At 40.6% G+C, this 18,577-nt stretch overlaps 1 pseudogene; it reads right to left on the bottom strand.

Annotated features, from left to right (window-relative positions):
- Nucleotides 1-6,479: 6,479 nt before the first annotated feature.
- On the bottom strand, nucleotides 6,480-7,479 carry LOC142439055 (serine/threonine-protein phosphatase 4 regulatory subunit 2 pseudogene; annotated as a pseudogene).
- Nucleotides 7,480-18,577: the final 11,098 nt, after the last annotated feature.

Raw genomic sequence — 18,577 nt, 5'->3', positions numbered from 1 at the left:
ATACATCAATTGTATAAAGCACATCTGTACATTCTTTGCCCTAATCATTTTCAAAGCATTTGCTCTCCACTTAAGCCCTTCGCATCAGGTCCTCTTTTTTCCCCCCTCCCTCCCCACTCCCCCCTCCCACATGAGCCCTTGAGAATTTATAGATTATTTTTTTGTCATATCTTGCCCTATGCGGCGTCTCCCTTCACCCTTTTCTCTGTTGTCCGTTCCCCAGGGAGGAGGTCACATGTGGATCCTTGTAATCAGTTCCCCCTTCCCAAACCACTCACCCTCTACTCTCCAGTATCACCCCTCACACCCCTGGTCCTGAAGGTATCATCCACCCTGGATTCCCTGTGCCTTAAGCTCCTATATACACCAGTGTACAACCTCTGCCCTATCCAGTCCTGCAAGGTAGAATTCGGATCATGGTAGTTGGGGGCGAGGAAGCATTTAGGATCTGGGGGAAAGCTGTATTCTTCATCGGTGCTACATCGCACCCTGACTGACTCATCTCCTCCCCTAGGCCCTCTGTGAGGGGATCTCCAGTGGCCGACACATGGGCTTTGGGTCTCCACGCTGCACTTCCTCCTTCATTCACTATGGTAAGATTTTTTTTTTATGATGATGCCTTATCCCCGATCCCTTTGGCACCTCGTGATCGCACAGGCTGGTGTGCTTCTTCCATGTGGGCTTTGTTGCTTCTGAGCAAGATGGCCGCTTGTTCACCTTCCAGCCTTTAAGACCCCAGACACTATCTCTTTTGATAGCCGGGCACCATTCGCTTTCTTCACCACATTTACTTGTTCACCCGCTTTGGCTTCAGCAGTTGTGTCAGGAGGGTGAGCATCATAGAATGCCAATTTAATAGAATAAAGTATTCACGCATTGAGGGAGTGTTTGAGTAGTGGCCCAAGGTCCTTATGCCACCTTAATACTAAACCTATAAATATAGACACATAGATCTATTTCTCCATCCTCATATATATATATTTGCATGTACCCGTCTTTGTCTAGACCTCTATAAATGCCCTTTGCCTCCTAGCTCTTTCCTCTATTTCTCTTGACTTTCCTCCTGTCCCACTATCATGCTCCGTCCCCACCTGGGCTACAGCTATACCTCTTCTCTACACAACCTTATCCTTGATCATTCCCCACCAGGCCTGCCACTCCCCCCTCACTACCATTTTGGGTCCCATGTTGTTCCCTTGTCCCTCTGTTTGTTAACACCACTTCCTTACCCCTATCCCAAGTCCCCTGGAACTGTTGGTCCTGTTGTTTTTCCTCCAGTTAGTTCATCCAGCCTGTCTTATTTAGACAGACCTGTGGAGATAATAACATGCACAAAAACAAGACAGAGGAAAACAAAGCAACAGTATAGAACCAGATAACAAAACAGGAACAACAAACCACTGACAAAAAACAAAACACAACACATCAAGAAAGAAAAACTTGTAGTTAGTTCAAGGATCGTTTGTTGGCCTTTAGGAATATTTTCCAGTCTAGTCTGTTGGGGCACCATGCCCTGGCCCCAAAGTCTACTTTCAGCATTCCCTGGGGACCTTGCTGCTCCATGCTGTTCCGCTGCACACCCCCAATGCTTTGCCTCGGTGTGGTGGGATCAGGTCAGGTGCAATTCGCACACTGTGTCTCTGGTGCTGTCCCCTGTATCGCCCTTGGTCACTGAGGGGCATTATGTCTCATAGTGAGGCCAGCCATGTTGTCCTCTCTGTGGACTGGCTGCTCTAATCAGGGACATCATCCTCACGGCCTGGTGGGCCAGACTGTGTTCCACTCTCTCCTCCTCCCCCTTCATCTGCTCCTGTGTGCTCTGATCAGACATGTCCCTCTCCCGGAGCTGAGACTGCAGCTTTTTATGGGAGAAGAAAGCCTCATCTTCCTCCTCCAGAGCAGCTGGTGGTTTTGAAGGCCTGACCAAGCAGTTAGCAGTCCAATGCATAACCCACTGCACAACTCGGGTTCAACTCAGCTCACTGGCATCCAGTTAAGTTTGACTCATGGTTACCCTACAGGACAGGGTAGAACTGCCCCTGTGGGTTTCCGAGACGGTAAATCTTGCTGGGGTAGAAGCCTCCTGTTTCTCCCTTGAAGCAGATGGTTGTTTCAAACTGCTTGCTGACTTTGCAGTTAGCAGCCCAGTGTGTACCCTCTATGCCAGATGGCGGGTGATTTGAATTCACCTACAGATGCTTTAGAAGAGAGATCTAGTGATCCACTTATGAAATGTCACTGTGAAAACCCCATGGAACAGTTCTCAGCACACACGGGATTGTCATGTGTTTGACCTGATGGCTACATCTTTGATTTTTTATTCTCTTGGCATGACCCAAAACCATGAACTTTGTGTATCAAACAGGCCTGCTTTTAAATATTAATACCATTATTTACTAGCTGTGTTTCTGTGTCAGAGTTGTAACTCTTGTTAGTCTTTTTCCCAAATTTCCAGGTTTATTCCATGTAGGTCTCTGTTTCGTCCCCCCCTTCCCTACCCTGCTACTTCTTAGGCTATTCTTAGTCTGGAAACTCCACTGACACCTGTTTGCCCAGCTGGTATTCGAAATTTACCGGTAGCAAAGCTTCCAATTCCACAGCAGTAGGCAAGCCACCACAGCATGATAAGCTGATGGATGAGTGGGGAGTTTCCTTCGTTTTCCTTACACTTAACTAGCACATAGGTTTCCAAACTTATTTGGCTTACTGCCCCATTTTCAGATAAAAATTACTCATTACTACTGCCTGGCAATGAAAACATTTTTATAGTCCATAACAAAAAACTGTCTAGCCCATCATCCAGGATAGTGTAGACATCTACTTTTGCAGTCCCCCTGGATTTTCCCAGTGCATTCCCCCATGGGGCAGTATCTTTCAATTTGGGAAAAATTGCTCCAGCCTTGCTGCTTCCACCCTTGGTATCTATCAACGTCTGTTTCTTTTAGTATGAAATTCTTTGTCTTCTTTTTAATTCATCTAATTTATGTTTTATTGCATTATGAAAATAATACATTTATTTGGCAAAGTAATCTAGACTCCAAGTTAAAATAAAATTCTGAAGAAAGTGTACTAAGTATTCTTAAAATGTGAAATATTCTATGTATTCTAACCAATGCATATTAGCATTCTTATTATGTCAATAATCTAACAAGCCTAATTTTAATAATTCCACGTGAAATTACAAGGTGTATTTGCAGTCATTCATTTTATGATTAGCATGAATTATAAGACCGAGTTTCATTTCAGCAAAACCAATGTCTTAAGTAAGAAATTCCTATTAAGAGGACCATTTGAAACACCACTCCCAATTTTTATTTCCGTTGGTTCTATAAGTTGCAAAATTCATCCTTACACAAGTTAATTTTTTCATAATTAAACATTTTAACAGCATCGGATTGTGCCTAAGTACCTTTATAAGTAAACTAGTACATTATATTTACATTTTTTGAAAAATGGCTGTCAGATTTTGCAAATGAATAAACACATGCCTGTCTACACCAGCGAGACTAAACTCTTTTGAACCCCAATGCTTTGGCAGGTCACACTTCCTGTTGGATTCTGGGGGGCCTTTTCAAACAAAGGTACTGTTGGCTCCTTGACTGACAGCTCTACCCATCAGCACACACTTTTGAAACGGATAGTTAGATAAACCCTAATTGAATTAAACTTAGCAGCACTTAACAGGACACTTTCGTTACATACTGTTGTTACATTTTTAGAGCCTATAGGAGTGTTTTTCAAAAGCATACTAGGATAATTTCTTTTCACTTAATAACAAAGAAAGTTTAGAAAACATGTTCAATATATATTTTCTCACTTTCCTTGTTAGCATCTTCAAATTATTTTTACCTTTTGGGTACAGTCTAGAGTTTAACAGGTAAACAATCTGCTCAAGCAAAAAATATATATACATATGATTTTTAATCACTGCGGTTCTCACTCCTTTGTTCAGACCTTTTAATGACATTGCTGGATGAGTGTTGTGAAAAGGTCTAAAATTAGTCTTTCACACATTCACACATGAATCAGTTACTATTGGAAAGGACATTTTTGTTACACAAAATCTTTGTAAGTGCACCTATACATCCTGGAGGAAATTTACTTCCAAAAGGTCATTCCTACACTAAGCCAGTTGAACAAGTTTTCCCAGTTTAACTAGATATTCCACCTACCCTAAAAAAGATATTATATGAATATTCTACACTTTTCCATTTAAACAGCAATTAAGTTTGATCTATGACCAACATAAGATCTAATAAACAGTAAAGCATAGATTTAAATGCAGAATTCTCATAGAGTTAAATGATGGTATTTTGGTACATTTGACATTAGTTTACTTTATTTAATAAAGAAATGCATTTGTTTTTGAAAAAGTAGCTGTGTTAATCTGGGCAGACGAGAGAAACAAATTCATAAACACTCATATGTGTATAAGAAAGAGCTTTATATACAAGACCAATTGAATATTAAGAAAACATTTCAGGCCAGTGCAGATCAAGTCCATAAGTCAGATATTAGCCCATATGTCTGATGCCACTCTATAAATTCCTCTTCAGATTTATGAAACACATGCAATGATGCCAAACACAGGAAGATCACAGGGTAGTGGATGGAAAGTCCTGTGGATCCCGTGGTGGTGGAAGCATCTCAGTGCTGGCAGGAATCTCCACGTGGCTCCTCCAGCTCCAAGGCTCTGGTTGCAGCAGTGTAGCTCCATCAGGCTCATCAACAGGAATGTCTTGCAGGGAGTGGCTGTGTCTGGATTCCAGTGAGCTATTTATCTCTGTCGTGCCTCCTAATGAGGTCCTCAAGCTGTGTCCTGATTGACAGGCTAGACTCCACCCCTTCCTATGTGACTGCCACAGCAGCAATTGCGAGTTTACAAATAAAACCACAGACCTCAAAGTCATGATGCTAAATCTTCAACTTATAATCAATAAAAGCAAATATCATTTTGTTTACAAATGATCCATGGCACTATAAATCAAATTTTAAATATCAAAAGGTCTCAGGGTCTGAAAGAATAGGTTTATTGACAAACAATTCATAAATATTTAAAGAAAAATATAGAACATTCTAACTTAAAATGTTTAAAATCTGGTTGTAATGGCAAAATATTACTCAACAAAATAAAACAGGTTGCTGCAAATGAATGTCATGTTTAAAACTTGCCTCATTGTAAACGCAACTTATTTTTTCCTTAATTATGAAGTATAATTAATGTTCTCCCCTCAGGTGTATCATCTAGCTGCTGTGAACCTGAAAGCTCATCCAGTCAGTTGTAAATAAATATGAACGGAGCCAACCATTTTGGTATTTTTAGTCACAAGAACTTAATGCAAAACTTGTGTTTGCCCCCCTCAGTGCCCCAGCATATGATCTAGTGTCAGAAATTGTTTGCAACAGTTTTATAAATCAATCTGTATAGTTCAGGTGTCTGAGTTAAAAAAATTAAGGAAAAAGAAATCAAATATCTTTTTATTAAAATGTACTCAAATACTTCATAAAATTATGCATTACTTTATATGAATACTGTATTAAAAACCCAAACATTCAGTTTACACACAGAAATTATACAATTATATGAGGGGGTACCACCTCCAAACCAGAATTTATTTTCAAAGTTATGTATTAAACGTTTTTTTTTGACCAAATGACCTTATCACCTTCAAAGTACTCTCCATTACACTGAATACATTTTTCAAAACTGTGATTCCATTCTTGGAAACATTTTTCAAACTTACCTGTTTAGATGACTGACAGCACCTCCCTTGTTTTTTCTTCACCTTCACCTCTTCTATGTTGTCACATCCTGTCCTTCCATGTCCTATTTCATTCATGGAAACAAAAAGTAGTTCCATGGAGCACGTCAAGTGAGTAAGGTGTGTGGGGCAAGAGAGGCATGCTGTTTTTTAACCCAAAACTGGTGCACTGAGCTGGCTGCGTGAGCAGGTGCATTTTCATGGTGGTAAAACCAGTCCCCCATCTGCCACAAATCAGGTCTTTTTGTCACACACCGTTACACAATCTTTTAGGCACCTCTAAATAGAGAGCTTGATCAACAGCCTGACTTGTTGGAACAAATTCCAAATGAACCAGGAGTCAACATTTTTGTCCATTCGGTAAGTTGACAGACATCCAGAATGAGGTTTGTCATCAACGTTTCATCTTTTTTGAAATGAGAAAACCACTGGTACACTCGAGTTTTTCCCATAATGCTGTGTTCCTTGTAAGCTGTGTTCAACATCATAATAGTTTTTGTGGCACTTTTCCCTGAGCAGGAAACAAAATTTCACTGCCACATTCTGTTCTCTTAAATCCACCATCACAAAAACAAACAAAAAAGCAAAACCAAACAAAACCAAAAAATAAGTTTTGAGTGAAATTGCTTTTATGGAGAAATTCACTGTAACTAGAGAAAACCTTCCCAGGTGACCCTACTGGGTGAACTAACTCAGAGTGAGTTGATTGGTGCTCGCCTAGCAGGAAATATTCGTATTATAAAGTTCTGCTTTGCCCAGTGCAATTCCATTTTGGGGGTGGGGTGGGTTAATCCCCTCACCTTCCCCCTCTTTTGTCCAGTGCTGTCTGGTACAGTACTTTCCTTGTCTTTATCCAGAGAGGAAGACGATGCTTCTGTGTCTTCTACACTCACTGGAGAAGACACACTGGATGTGTCTGACTGGCTGCCTCCCTTCATTCACTCTCTTTGTCAAACCCGAGTCTTTTGATCTCACGCCACTCGGCTTCAGCATCTTCGTCTAGGTGTTTCTCTTTCACAGAAGGGCTCGCGGAGGCATCTTCTGATTCCGATGTTGGAGTTTCATTGGGGTCTTTGTCCTTCTTTTGCTGTAGGTTTGCCTTTTTGCTACCTGTGGTCTCTGGCAAACCCTACGTGGTCATGGGGGCTGACAAACCTTTGGCCGACCAAGTGGCCTGGGCATTCCAGGACCAATTATATTAGACCTCGCAGTATAACTTGGCGAATTTCCAGGAAACATTACCATTCATTCAATTTCAACTATTAGAATTGTTTTTCGCTGAAGAAGGCTAGACACAGCTAACAATCACCACATCCTTTTCTCTTCCTCTGAGAATTTTGTTTGTTTCTGTGTCTTTGCTCTTTGGATCTGTTAGCGATTCACAGTCACTGAGTAGTAAAGGGAACACCATTGCCATTGAATCCAGGGACAAGGTTCATTCAGTACTCTTATCTTTGTTTGGTCAAAGGGGAATTTTTTGACATTAAGGTTAGGAGGACCTCTTGGTTCAAGAGCTGAAGTGATAAAATCATTCATCACGTTCTCCAGTGTGGAGATAAAATAACGTTTAAATTGGAACCATTGTATTATTGTTTCTCCAGTCTTGGCTACATGACAAAGAAACTGATCGTGGACAGGACAAACTTCCTTTTTCTCTTCTCTAAATCTTTCAGTGCCCCTGCAGCCTCTCGACATCCATGGCTTCTCAGAGTCCCTCACAGCCCGCCTCCCACCTCCCTTTGTCTTGATTTTTAACAGTGATCTCATACAATATTTGTCCTTTAGTGATTGACTGGCTTCACTCAGTTTCCTCATTATTCTTTAATGCAACATTCCATTGTGTGTATATACACCAACATTTGTTATTCTTCAACCAATGGACGGTTAGGTTGTTTCTTCCTTCTTGCTATTGGGAAGAGTTCTGCAATATCATAGGGGGGCACATACCTGGTTGTGCTAGGACTCTTCCTTCGTCAGGGTCTACCCAAAGTAAAGGGATTGCTCAGTCACGTGGCATTTCTATTTCCAGTTGTTTGATGAAGCATCACAGTCCTTTCCACAATGACTGGCCAGGTTTGCTGTCTCACCAGCAGTGCATATGGGTTCCAAACCCTCCATATTCCCTCCAGCGTTTGTTATTTTCCGTTTTGTTTTTTTCAACTTTGGTTGAAAAAAAGGTGAGATGCTATGTAATCATTGTTTTGATTCACATCTCTCAAAGAGGTCGTGATCCTGAGCATTTCTTTATGTTCGTTGGTCTCCTGGGTGCCTTCTTTGGTGAACAGTCTGCGCATGTCCTTCTGTTCATTTTTAAATCGAGTCATTGGTCTCTTTCTTTTGGTCTGCTGCAGTTTTCTATAGATTTTAGAGATTAGTCCTTGTCCAATTTATCATTTGTCAATTTGTTTTTTCTTACTTCATGGGGTCTCTTACTCTTTTGGTAAGGTTTCTGATACACATCATTGTCTTATTATCAGGAGGTCTCAGTCATCTATTGTGTTTTCTGTTGTGTGTGTGTTTTGTTTGATATTGTACTTATACCCCGTATTAGAGCCCTTACATTTGTCCCTATTTTCCCATAGATGATCTTTATAATGCTAGGGTTTGCATTTAAGTCTTTAATCTATCTTTGAGTTTCTTTTGGTATATGGAGTGAGGCAATGGTGGAATTAAAATAATTTAACAACTGGTTTGCTGCATTAATATCTTTTAAGTATATAAAAAGATATACTTAAGGGTAGTTTATTATTTCATACATTTAATAAGTAAGAACAATAAAAAAGTACACAAAACTAGATTGTTATAAGAAAGAATTGTGCAAATGAACATTAAAAAAACAGTAAGTGATATAAACTTGTGATTTCCACAGCCGCCCCAGCTTAGAGAGAACCCTTATTACAAGAGCCATTTTAATAACCGGTTCCCTGAACTCCACACAAAAGACAGAAGTGAGATTGAGTTACTTGTGTAACTGCGTCTAGGTGACGTAATCACTAACCATCACACCATCTATTTCTATATTCTGGAACAGTTGTGTAGAATTGGTGTCAGCTCTTCTCTAAATGCTCTTTCAAATGTTGGGATCTAGGCAAGAGGACCTCCATACACCATCATTTAACCCAGTAATATTTAATCAACCTCTTACCATGTACAATGGTGAGATGTTATTGTCAACCTGAGGCGCCTATGGAAGGTATGAATGGAGTCCAACTTTTCAGTTGGGACACAGTCTGTTTACACTTCCTTGAGGATGTGACCTTTGAAAAGAGAGACACCGAGGAGAATTTGCCTCTCTCTCTTGCCCCTCTTCACCTTCCTGCATGTCTAGATACTGGATCTGGCCCTGGGGCTGGTGACTCATGTGGTTTGCCTACCCTGGGAGTTGTGGTTCTCTGCCATGCTCCTGCCAACTTTAGATAAATACAATGTTCCACCTGCCAGCTTGTCATCTCCCTGCTTCCCTTTCCTGCTTCATCACTTGCAGCTTTGTGCCTCTGGATGGGGCTCCATTTAGCATCTGGCCCATATACTTGAGTTGGACTGGGCTGCTTCCACGATATAAATTTCTTTCTTGATATAATCATATTTAAGCATACCTAGATTTTTTCTCTCTAGAAAACAGCCTAATACACAATGTGACTGGTACTTTCTAGTACTTTCTAGTTACAAAGGCAAATGCATCACAGTTCTGAACATTACCTTGCATGGAATGGAAAATTATAGCCAGGACTCATAGGAAACAGGACAGGACAAATAAAGTACTGTTTATGCAGAAAAGACAAGAAATACTGATAGTACAGGCAACAGGTGGTTTATCTTGGGAGAACTTCATGAAGAAGACAGATATTGAAAAAAACTATGTTGAAGGGTAGTTTTTGGATAGGAAGGGAGGAGGGAGAGATAATTGTAAGAGAGGAGAACAGTTGTGGCCAATTAACTAGAAGGGGATAATGAGAGAGAGGAGCCCTGATAGCCCAATGATTAAAGTGCTAGGCTGATAATAGAAGGTCAGTGGTTTGAACCCACTACTTTCTCCATGGCAGAAAGATGTGAAAGTCTACATCTGTAAAGACTACAAGCTTTCAAACCCTACGTAGCAGTTCTACTCGGTACAATATAGTTTCTGCGAGTCAGAAGTGATTCAGCACCAATGGGTTTGGGCATAGAACATGGTCATGGTGTGAATAATCTCCAGAAGGTAAAGAGACAAGCATGGATGAGGTCAAGGTTTGGGTGGAAACGGACTTCTGTGGCCATTCTCTCAGCCTCTCTATCAAGAACGTGTATTACACAGTGCTAAAAACCTGCTCCCTGGTTTCCACTTTATTCACATTACTCTTTTGTATAGCCAAGTGTTGAGTCAATGTATAGAAGAGCAAAATGCTCACAACTCTATCAATAGGTAACAGCATGATAAATGGAGAAAAGGTTGAAGTTGTCAAGGATCTACAGTCAATGCTCATGAAAGTAGTAGTCAAGACATCAAAGATGGGTTGTATTAGGTAAATCTTCTGCCCAAGACTTCTTTAGAGTACTGGAAAGAAAGGATGTTACTTTGAGGAGTAATTTGCACCTGACCTAAGCATTGTATTTTCAATAGCCTCGTATGCATGTGAAAGTTAGACATTGAATAAAGATCAAAGAAGGCTCTAAGTTTTGAATTGTGCGATAGAAGAATATGGGAAGTTCAGTGGCCTGCTGAAAGGACGAACTGATCTGTCTTGGAAGAAGTATGCGTAGAATGCTCCTTAGAGACAAGGATGACAAGACTTCCTCTTACATATTTTGGACATGTTGTCAGGAGAGACCAGATCCTGGAGAAGGACATCATGCTTGTAAACTAAAGGGCAGCCATGGAGAGGCAGGCCCTCAATGAGATGGATTGACAGTGGCTGCAGCAATGGGTTCAAGCATAGGAACGATTGTAAGGATGGTGCAGGACTGTGGGGTATTTCATTCTTTAGTGCACAAGGTTGCTAGGAGCCAGGACTGATTTGATGGCATTGCATAACAGCAGTGAGGATTCACTAGGTGGCACAAATGGTTGGTTAAGCAATAGACTGATAGACAAAAGTTTAGCAGTCTGAGCCCACCCAGAGGCAACTCAGAAAATACCCCTGGTGATCTGCTAACAAAAGATCACAACCTTGAAAACTCCATAGTTCTATTCTGCACAAGTGGGGTCTCAATGTGTTGGCAGTCACTCAACAGCCCCTAACCACAGCCACAACATCAACATCATTATTACGTCCCACTGATGAGGTGATGAGTGCTGAGCCCAGGAAGGCAGCATAAGGCAACAGAAGATTAAATGTTGTAGCTTCAGAAGGTCTTGAAACCACATTCCAGCTACATAATTCCACTAGAATTTCCACTTTACAGATCTGCTGTGTGGATTAAATAAGATCATGGCTTAATAAAGTAGCCTGCGGAAAACTGGCATATCAATAACATTTGTTTCTTTCCCATTCAGGGTTATAAAAATAGTTTCTTTCCCACTCCCTCTCCCCACTCTCCACCTTGCATGTTTGTTTATCCATCCATCAGCATATGTCTTCTCATCTCCTAGTTTGTGTATGTGTACAGAGAAGAACAATGGGTACTGAGGAGGGTGGACAACCACTGGCTTGTCTGGACGCTACTGGTGTGCCTTTTGATCTATTGTGATAGTTAATGTTATTTGTCAGATCCAAGGCCTGAGGTGGAACTATTAATATGCAAGAACATCACCACCAATAAATCAAGTATTATTGAGTGTCAGTGATCGTCCATTTGATCCTGTTTTGCAATTTTGTCAAGGAAGCATGAATGAGGAAGTTGGTTGGTTGGCCTTTCTTACACTAGACAAAGTGATAAAGGAAAGAGAATGATCTCAGGCCTTCAGAGTCAGTTCAAGCACTGTGTAAAACACCTGAACGTTTCCATTCGTGCCCAAATTCAACTCATAGCTTTAGTGTAAGAGCTGCTGAATTACAACACCAACCGAATTCCAAAGCTTGGGGTCTGACATTAAAGCGAGGGCTTTGGATGGGAAAAAATGGCATCCTGACATTTGAGCTGGGTCATATAGGAAGATGACCAAGAACAAGGGGCTTTGGGCCCTCCGTTTTCATTGAATCATTTCATCCAGCAGACCAGGTGTGCCTGATGAGTCATCTTCTGAGCTATTCCCTGGGGCAGCACCTGGGGAATTGTCTGGGGCATCGTGTAAGGGAGATGCCTTCTAAGATATTGCTGAATATTCCCAGGAAACACCCTCCGCTCCCATTATTACTCCGAGCCTTTTAATTAGACTTAAGTCCCAGAGAGCCCCAAAAGTGAAGTACAAACTGTGATGTAGGAAGAAGTAGAGTATGCTACATTCCAAAAGAACTGCTTGATTTTTCTAAAAGACACAAACAAAATCGTTGAACGTTTGTGTAGGAATGGCTGTAAAGGGTGTGGGATAATGGTGCAAGGAATGTATAGCTGGATCAGTTCGAGTTTTTTGACATGGAACCACTAGACACACATTCTTCCTTCAGTGCTTCAGGTTGAGATGTTAGGAAGGAATCAAATAGTTTATTTGATTGGTCCATGGAAGCATGGACTGTGCTGTGGCCTAAATAGAGCAAGCCAGACCTGCCTCAAAAGAAAGTATCCAAAGGCCTAGGGAAATAGGCATGTTAAAGTAGATTTATTAGGTTAGACTCAGAGATCCACACATGGAGAGCCCAGAGGACATACCTTTTTATCGCAATATATCAAGGGAATCTCAGCATTCTTGAAGACTGCTGTGATTGCTAATTTATATAAATTAGATTTGACAGAAATATAAATTAGATTTATATTTATATAAATTAGATTTTGACAGTGACAATTAGATTTGAACGGTCATAATTGAAGTAAGACATCTAACTACAATAAATCTGATTGGACCCTGGGTGGTGGAAGCTAAGTGGTAGCACTTAATTAGAAAAGACAAGATGCATATGGTTACTATAAGGGACGGCAGGGTCAAATCAGTAATCGGAATAGTTTGACTGTTGTGTTGGTTGCTTAGTCATGGCGTCCTTCGAAGTGAAATACATGGAAAATCTACTATTTATTTATCTGTACAAGCAGAAGAATTTCAGATCAGGTGAAGGGCAGTATAACTTGAACTGCCAGAAAGAAAGCCACGGTCCCATAATAAATTCCCAGAATTCAACTAGTTTACAGACCCGTAATCTTTTGAATACATTTTCTACTCACTACACTGCCAACATTTATATTGTTAATCATTCTCCTAGACTTCCCCAAAGGGATCTAAAGCCTTTTATAAGAATGCCTGTTCATCATGGAATAATTAGATTTTCCAGGGATTACTGGACATTGCTTCTGAATTAGCACAAATTCTAGAAGACCTCAATAACATGAAGGCCCAGGCATATCAGAGGCACATGGAATCACTGTCAGATTTTTAATGGCTTCATCTTAGGTCTGAATCACGGTGGGTCTCTGTAGCCATCCTGAAGTGGTTTCCCCAGTTCCAGAAGGTTTAACTAAAATAGATATGCTCAGTCACTGTCAAAATCCCCTATTGAATGTCAAACCTGTGAAGTAAAGACTGTTATAATGAAAGTCAAGTGGAAGCCATTGGAACTGTCTCTATTTAGGAAGCTAGGAAACCAAAAGTAATGCGGAATTGACAAAGAGAGCGCAGAGGTCAGCGACACCATCAAAGGCTTGGGGATGCCGGTGTGGTGATTCCCACCACATCCCCTGTTTGACCTAAGTGAAAAAAAGTGGCTCTTGGAGAAGGACTAGTGGGTTAGTGAAAACTTAACTAGCTTGTGGCTCCAATCGCAGTTGCTGTTTTAGATATAGTTTTATTGCTCGAGTTATTAATATATCTCTTGGTCCCTGGTATGCCGTTATTGGTATGGACAATGTTTCTTCTCAACTCCAGTTTTGAAGGCTCACCCAAAGCAGGTTGCTTTTAGATGGCTATTCCAATAGTATACTTCACTGTTCTATTTCAGAGCTATGTCATATTTTAATCCATAGGGATCATCTTGCCCTTCCACAAGCAGCCAAATGGGCCTTTTACATTGATGGCCTTGTACTTAGTGAACCCAGTAAATAAGACACATCAATGATTCAAGGCTTATTGAGAAGACATCTGCATGATGGAGGGTGGAAAATTAACCCAACAAAAATGTAGGTGTCTTTCATGTCAGTGAAATTTGTAGGGTTCAGTGGTATAGAGGCATGTTGCAGTTTGCTACTATAGTGAAGAATAAATTATTGATGCTGTTTTCTTCCACAATTAACAAGGAGACACAATGTCTGGTGGGCCTCTCAAATTTTAGAGGCAACATATCCTTCACTTGTGTGTGATACTCCCGTCTATTTATCAAGTGATTTGAAAAACTGCTGGTTTTGAATGGAGCCCAGAAAAAGGAAGACTCTGAACAGGTTCAGGCCGCCATGCAAACTATTCCACATTTAGGTCAGGTGATCAGCTGGTTCACTGGTTGTTTCAGTGTCAGTGCCAGATTGTGGTGCCATTTGGAGTCTTTGGCAGACTTCTATTGGTGAATCACAGTGAAGACACTTAGGATTTTGGAACAACACTGTGCCATCTCCTGCACATAACTATTTTCCTTTTGAGAAACAGACTTTAGTTTGTTCATTCATCCCTAGTAGAGACTGGATTCCTCATCTCAGTCACCATGTATCATGATTCATATAGACATAAAGTGGGCTTTACACATTTAATGATAGTACTCCATCATTAAATGAAAGTGGTATATAAAAAAGATTGAGGAGGACCTACAGGTACAGATAAGTTGCATGAGGAAGTTCCTCAAATACCCGTGGTTTCCGCGCTTGTCATATTGTTTCTTCTCCCTGCCTACAGCTTTGGCCTGGCCTATGGACCAACAAGCAAAAAGAGAGCTATTGTATTGGGTGGTATGATTGATCCTGATAAAAGGGGAAATAAAATTATTATTACATAATCAAGGGCCCTGGTGGCAGGAAAGCCCTGGTGATGCTTTTGGTTAAGGTGCTCTGGGGAAGAAAGATGAGGCTATCTGTTCTCATATAGAGTTACTGTCTTGGAAGTTCTCTATAGGGTCATTATGGATAGGAATTGACTTGATGCCAGTGGATTTGGGTTGGTTTGGTAATGGAAATAAAGAAGAAAATGTCTAGAATCAAGGAGATTCTTTAGGATAGCTCTTAGAACTATCAAACTTTGTAATTAATGTCAGGGAAAGTTATAGCAACCCGATTCTGACATAACCACTAATGGGCCAGGTGCTTCAGGAATGAAGATTTGCGTCACCTCACCTGACAAAGAACCATAAGAAGCTGAAGTTCTTGCCTATGGCAAAAGGAAAATGGGGCTGATTAAATTAATTCCACATAGTAGTTTTGACTGTGTGACCAGTGACAAAAATGAAGGCTAATTATTGTGAGCATTTTCTCTTCATATGTATGCATTGAATATTTTTGCTCTGCTCAGTTATAAAATATAAGCTATAAATGGTATTGGTTGTGAGTTAGTTGTATTATTTTAGATTCAAGTATGACTTCATATTTGTCTTTATTTAGAGGATGTATATGATTAAGGGAGATGTGTACAGCTGCCAAATTGACAAGGAGTGGACTGTGATAGTTAAGATTATGGGCTAATTTGGCTGAGCCAGGATTCTCAGTGGTTGGGAAGTTGTTGTTATGCTGTTAGCCACTGTTGAGTCAGTTCTGATTCATAGTAACTGTGTCAGTCTAGATACATTAGAGAAAAAATCCACAGAAACTCATATATATAAGAGTTTTATATAAAGGATAAGCGCAAATCAAGAAAACATCCCAACTCAGTACTGCCTAAGCCCACAAGTGCAACACTAACCCCTATGTCCGACACCAATCCACAAAGTCCTCCTCCATCTCACAAAACACACGCAGTGACACTGACTGCAGGAGGAAAGCTGAATCAGTGAATCTCAGCGCTGGCAGGGGTCTCCACATGGCTGCTCCAGCACCCAGGGCTGCATCGGGGTTGGTCCATGTGTCTTCTCCTCAGGGAGGTCTTGCAGGAAGTGAGTCTTGCCAGCTGAAGCAGGGACCTGGCTAAGGCAGCTGCACCCTGGTCTGATCATCACAAAGCAAGAGACCTGAGAACTAGAAAGGTGAGGCTCACCGAGCCATTTATCTCTCTGCCCTTCAATTAACTCCACTTGTGTTTATCATCCAGGTTGGGACAATAAACTTTATATCAGTAACACTATGTACAACACAAAACACTGTGTACAACACAAAGAAACACTGCTCAACCTTGTACCATCCTCACAATCATTATGCTTAAGCCCGTTGCTGTAGCCATTGTGTCAGGTCATCTCTTGAGGGCCTTTCTCCTTTTCACTGCCCCATCACTTTACGAAGCATGATGTCCTTCTCCATGGACCGGTTTCTCCTGACAACATAGCCAAAGTGCATGAGATAAAGTCTCACCATTATTGCCTTTAAGGAGCATTCTGACTATACTTCTTGCAAGAAGTTTGTTCTTTTTTTTAAAAAAACATTTTATTAGGAACTCATACAACTCTTATCACAATCCATACATACATCAATTGTGTAAAGCACATCTATCTATACACTCTTTGCATTCATCATTTTCAAGGCATTTGCTCTCCAATTAAGCCCTTGGCATCAGGTTCTCTTTTTTTCCCTCCCTCCCCACTCCTCCTTCCCTCATGAGCCCTTGATAATTTATAAATTATTATTTTGTCATATCTTACCCTGTCCGACATATCCCTTCACCCCCTTTTCTGTTGTCCATCCCCCAGGGAGGAGGTCACATGTAGTTCCTTGTAATCGGTTCCCTCTTTCAAACCCGAGGTTTGTTCTTTTGGCAGTCCAATATACTTTTAGAATTCTTCACTAGTGCTATAATTCAAATGCACCGATTCTTATTCAGTGTCAAACATTTACATGTACATGAGGCAACTGAAAATACCATGGCTGGGTCAGGTGCCTAGTCTGTACAATAACTGCCTTGCTTTTCCATACTTCAAGAGGTCTTGTGCAGCAGATTTACCCAATAAAATGCATCCTTTGATCTCCTGACTGCTGCTTCCATGAGCATTGATTGGGGATCCAAACAATATGAAATCCTTGATAGCTTCAATCTTTTGTCTGTTTTTCATGAGGGTACCCATTGGTGCAGTTGTGAGGATTTTGGCCTTCTTTACATTGAGTTGTAATCCATACTGAAAGTAGCAATCCTTAGTCTTCATCAGCAAGTTTGGCAAGCCCTCCTCACATTCAGCAAGCAAAATTGTGTCATCTGCATGTAGCAGCTTGCCATAAGCCTGCCTGCGACCCGGTCACATTCTTTTTCATAGAATCCAGTCTCTGTTTATTTGCTCAGTGTGCAGATTGAAAACACATGGTGAGAGGATACAACCCTGAAACAAAACTTTCCTGATTTTAAACCATGCAGTACGTCCTTGTTCTGTTTACACAACTGCCTCTTGAGCTATGTACAAGTTTCCTATGAGCATAATTAGGTGTTCTGGAATTCCTGTTCTTCTCAAGCCTATCCATAGTTTCTTGGGATCCACATAGTCCAATACCTTGGCATAGTCAATAAAACCCAAGCAAACATCTTTTGGTATTTTCTGCTTTTAGTTACCATCCATCTGATATCAGCAATGATTTCCTTTGTTCCATGCATTCTTCTCAATCTAGTGTGAACCTCTGGCAGTTCCCTGTCAATGCACTGCTGCAGTGATTGTTGAGTGACCTTCAGCAAAATTTTATTTGCATGTGATATACATGATATTGTTCTATAAGTTAAATATCCGGTTGAATTACCTTTCTTTAGCATTGGGTACAAATGGCCAAGTAGCTGTCTTCCACATTTCCTGGTATAGATGAGTGAGTGCTTCATCAGCTTGTTGAAACAGTTCAGTTGGTATTCCATCAATTCCTGGAGCCTTGTTTTTGGCTAATGCCTTCAGTACAGCTTACACTTCTTTCAGTTCCGTTGGTTCTTGCTCATATGCTACCCCTTGAAGTGGTGGAATGTCGACTAGTTCTTTTTGGTATAGTGACTCAGTGTATCTGTTACAGCTTTAATGCTTCCTGTATCTTTATATATATTAAACATTCTTTGGGATTTTCCTTGTCTGGGAAGACTCTTCTCCATCTATCTTAATAGACAATTTGGCCGGGTATAGTATTCTATGGTTTGTGTTATTTTCCTTCAATTTTTTAGAATATGTTACTGCATTCCCTTCTCTTCCTCATCATGCCTGCTGATAGGTCTGAACATATTCTTATTTAGGTACCTTTATAAGTGATTATTTGTTTTCCCTAGCTGTTCTTATGATCTTCTCCTTTTCCTCATAGTTGTATATTTTAACTATTATGTGTCTTGGTGACTTCTTTGGGTTAAGTCTGGCTGGTGTTCTTTCAGCCTCCTTAATGGTTACCTAATTTTCATTTATTATGCTGTGGAAGGTTTCTTTGAAGAGTTCCCTCGCTATTTTTGCCGTTGACTTCTTTGTTGTGTCTTGCTCCGGCAGTCCAATTATTCTAATATTCTTCTTCATACCACCAGGCATGGATCTCAGGTTTTCTTCAGCTTCTCTGATTGCCTTATTTTATTGCTTTTCCCATTTCTCGAGGTCTGCTTGGTTATCCTCTAGGTCACTGTTGTGATTCTCTGCCTCTTCAAGTCTTTTGGCAAAATTTGTTAATTTGCTACTGGATTTTATTTCATCCCTTAAGTCTTATATATCCTTTTGGTGCATTGCCTTTACCACTATAATTTAATCCTT

This window comes from Tenrec ecaudatus, chromosome 1 (genome assembly GCF_050624435.1).
Source record: "Tenrec ecaudatus isolate mTenEca1 chromosome 1, mTenEca1.hap1, whole genome shotgun sequence".
NCBI classification, from domain to species: Eukaryota; Metazoa; Chordata; class Mammalia; order Afrosoricida; family Tenrecidae; genus Tenrec; species Tenrec ecaudatus.
Note: the sequence above shows the minus strand (reverse complement) of the source record. Positions and strands in the feature narration are given on the sequence as shown.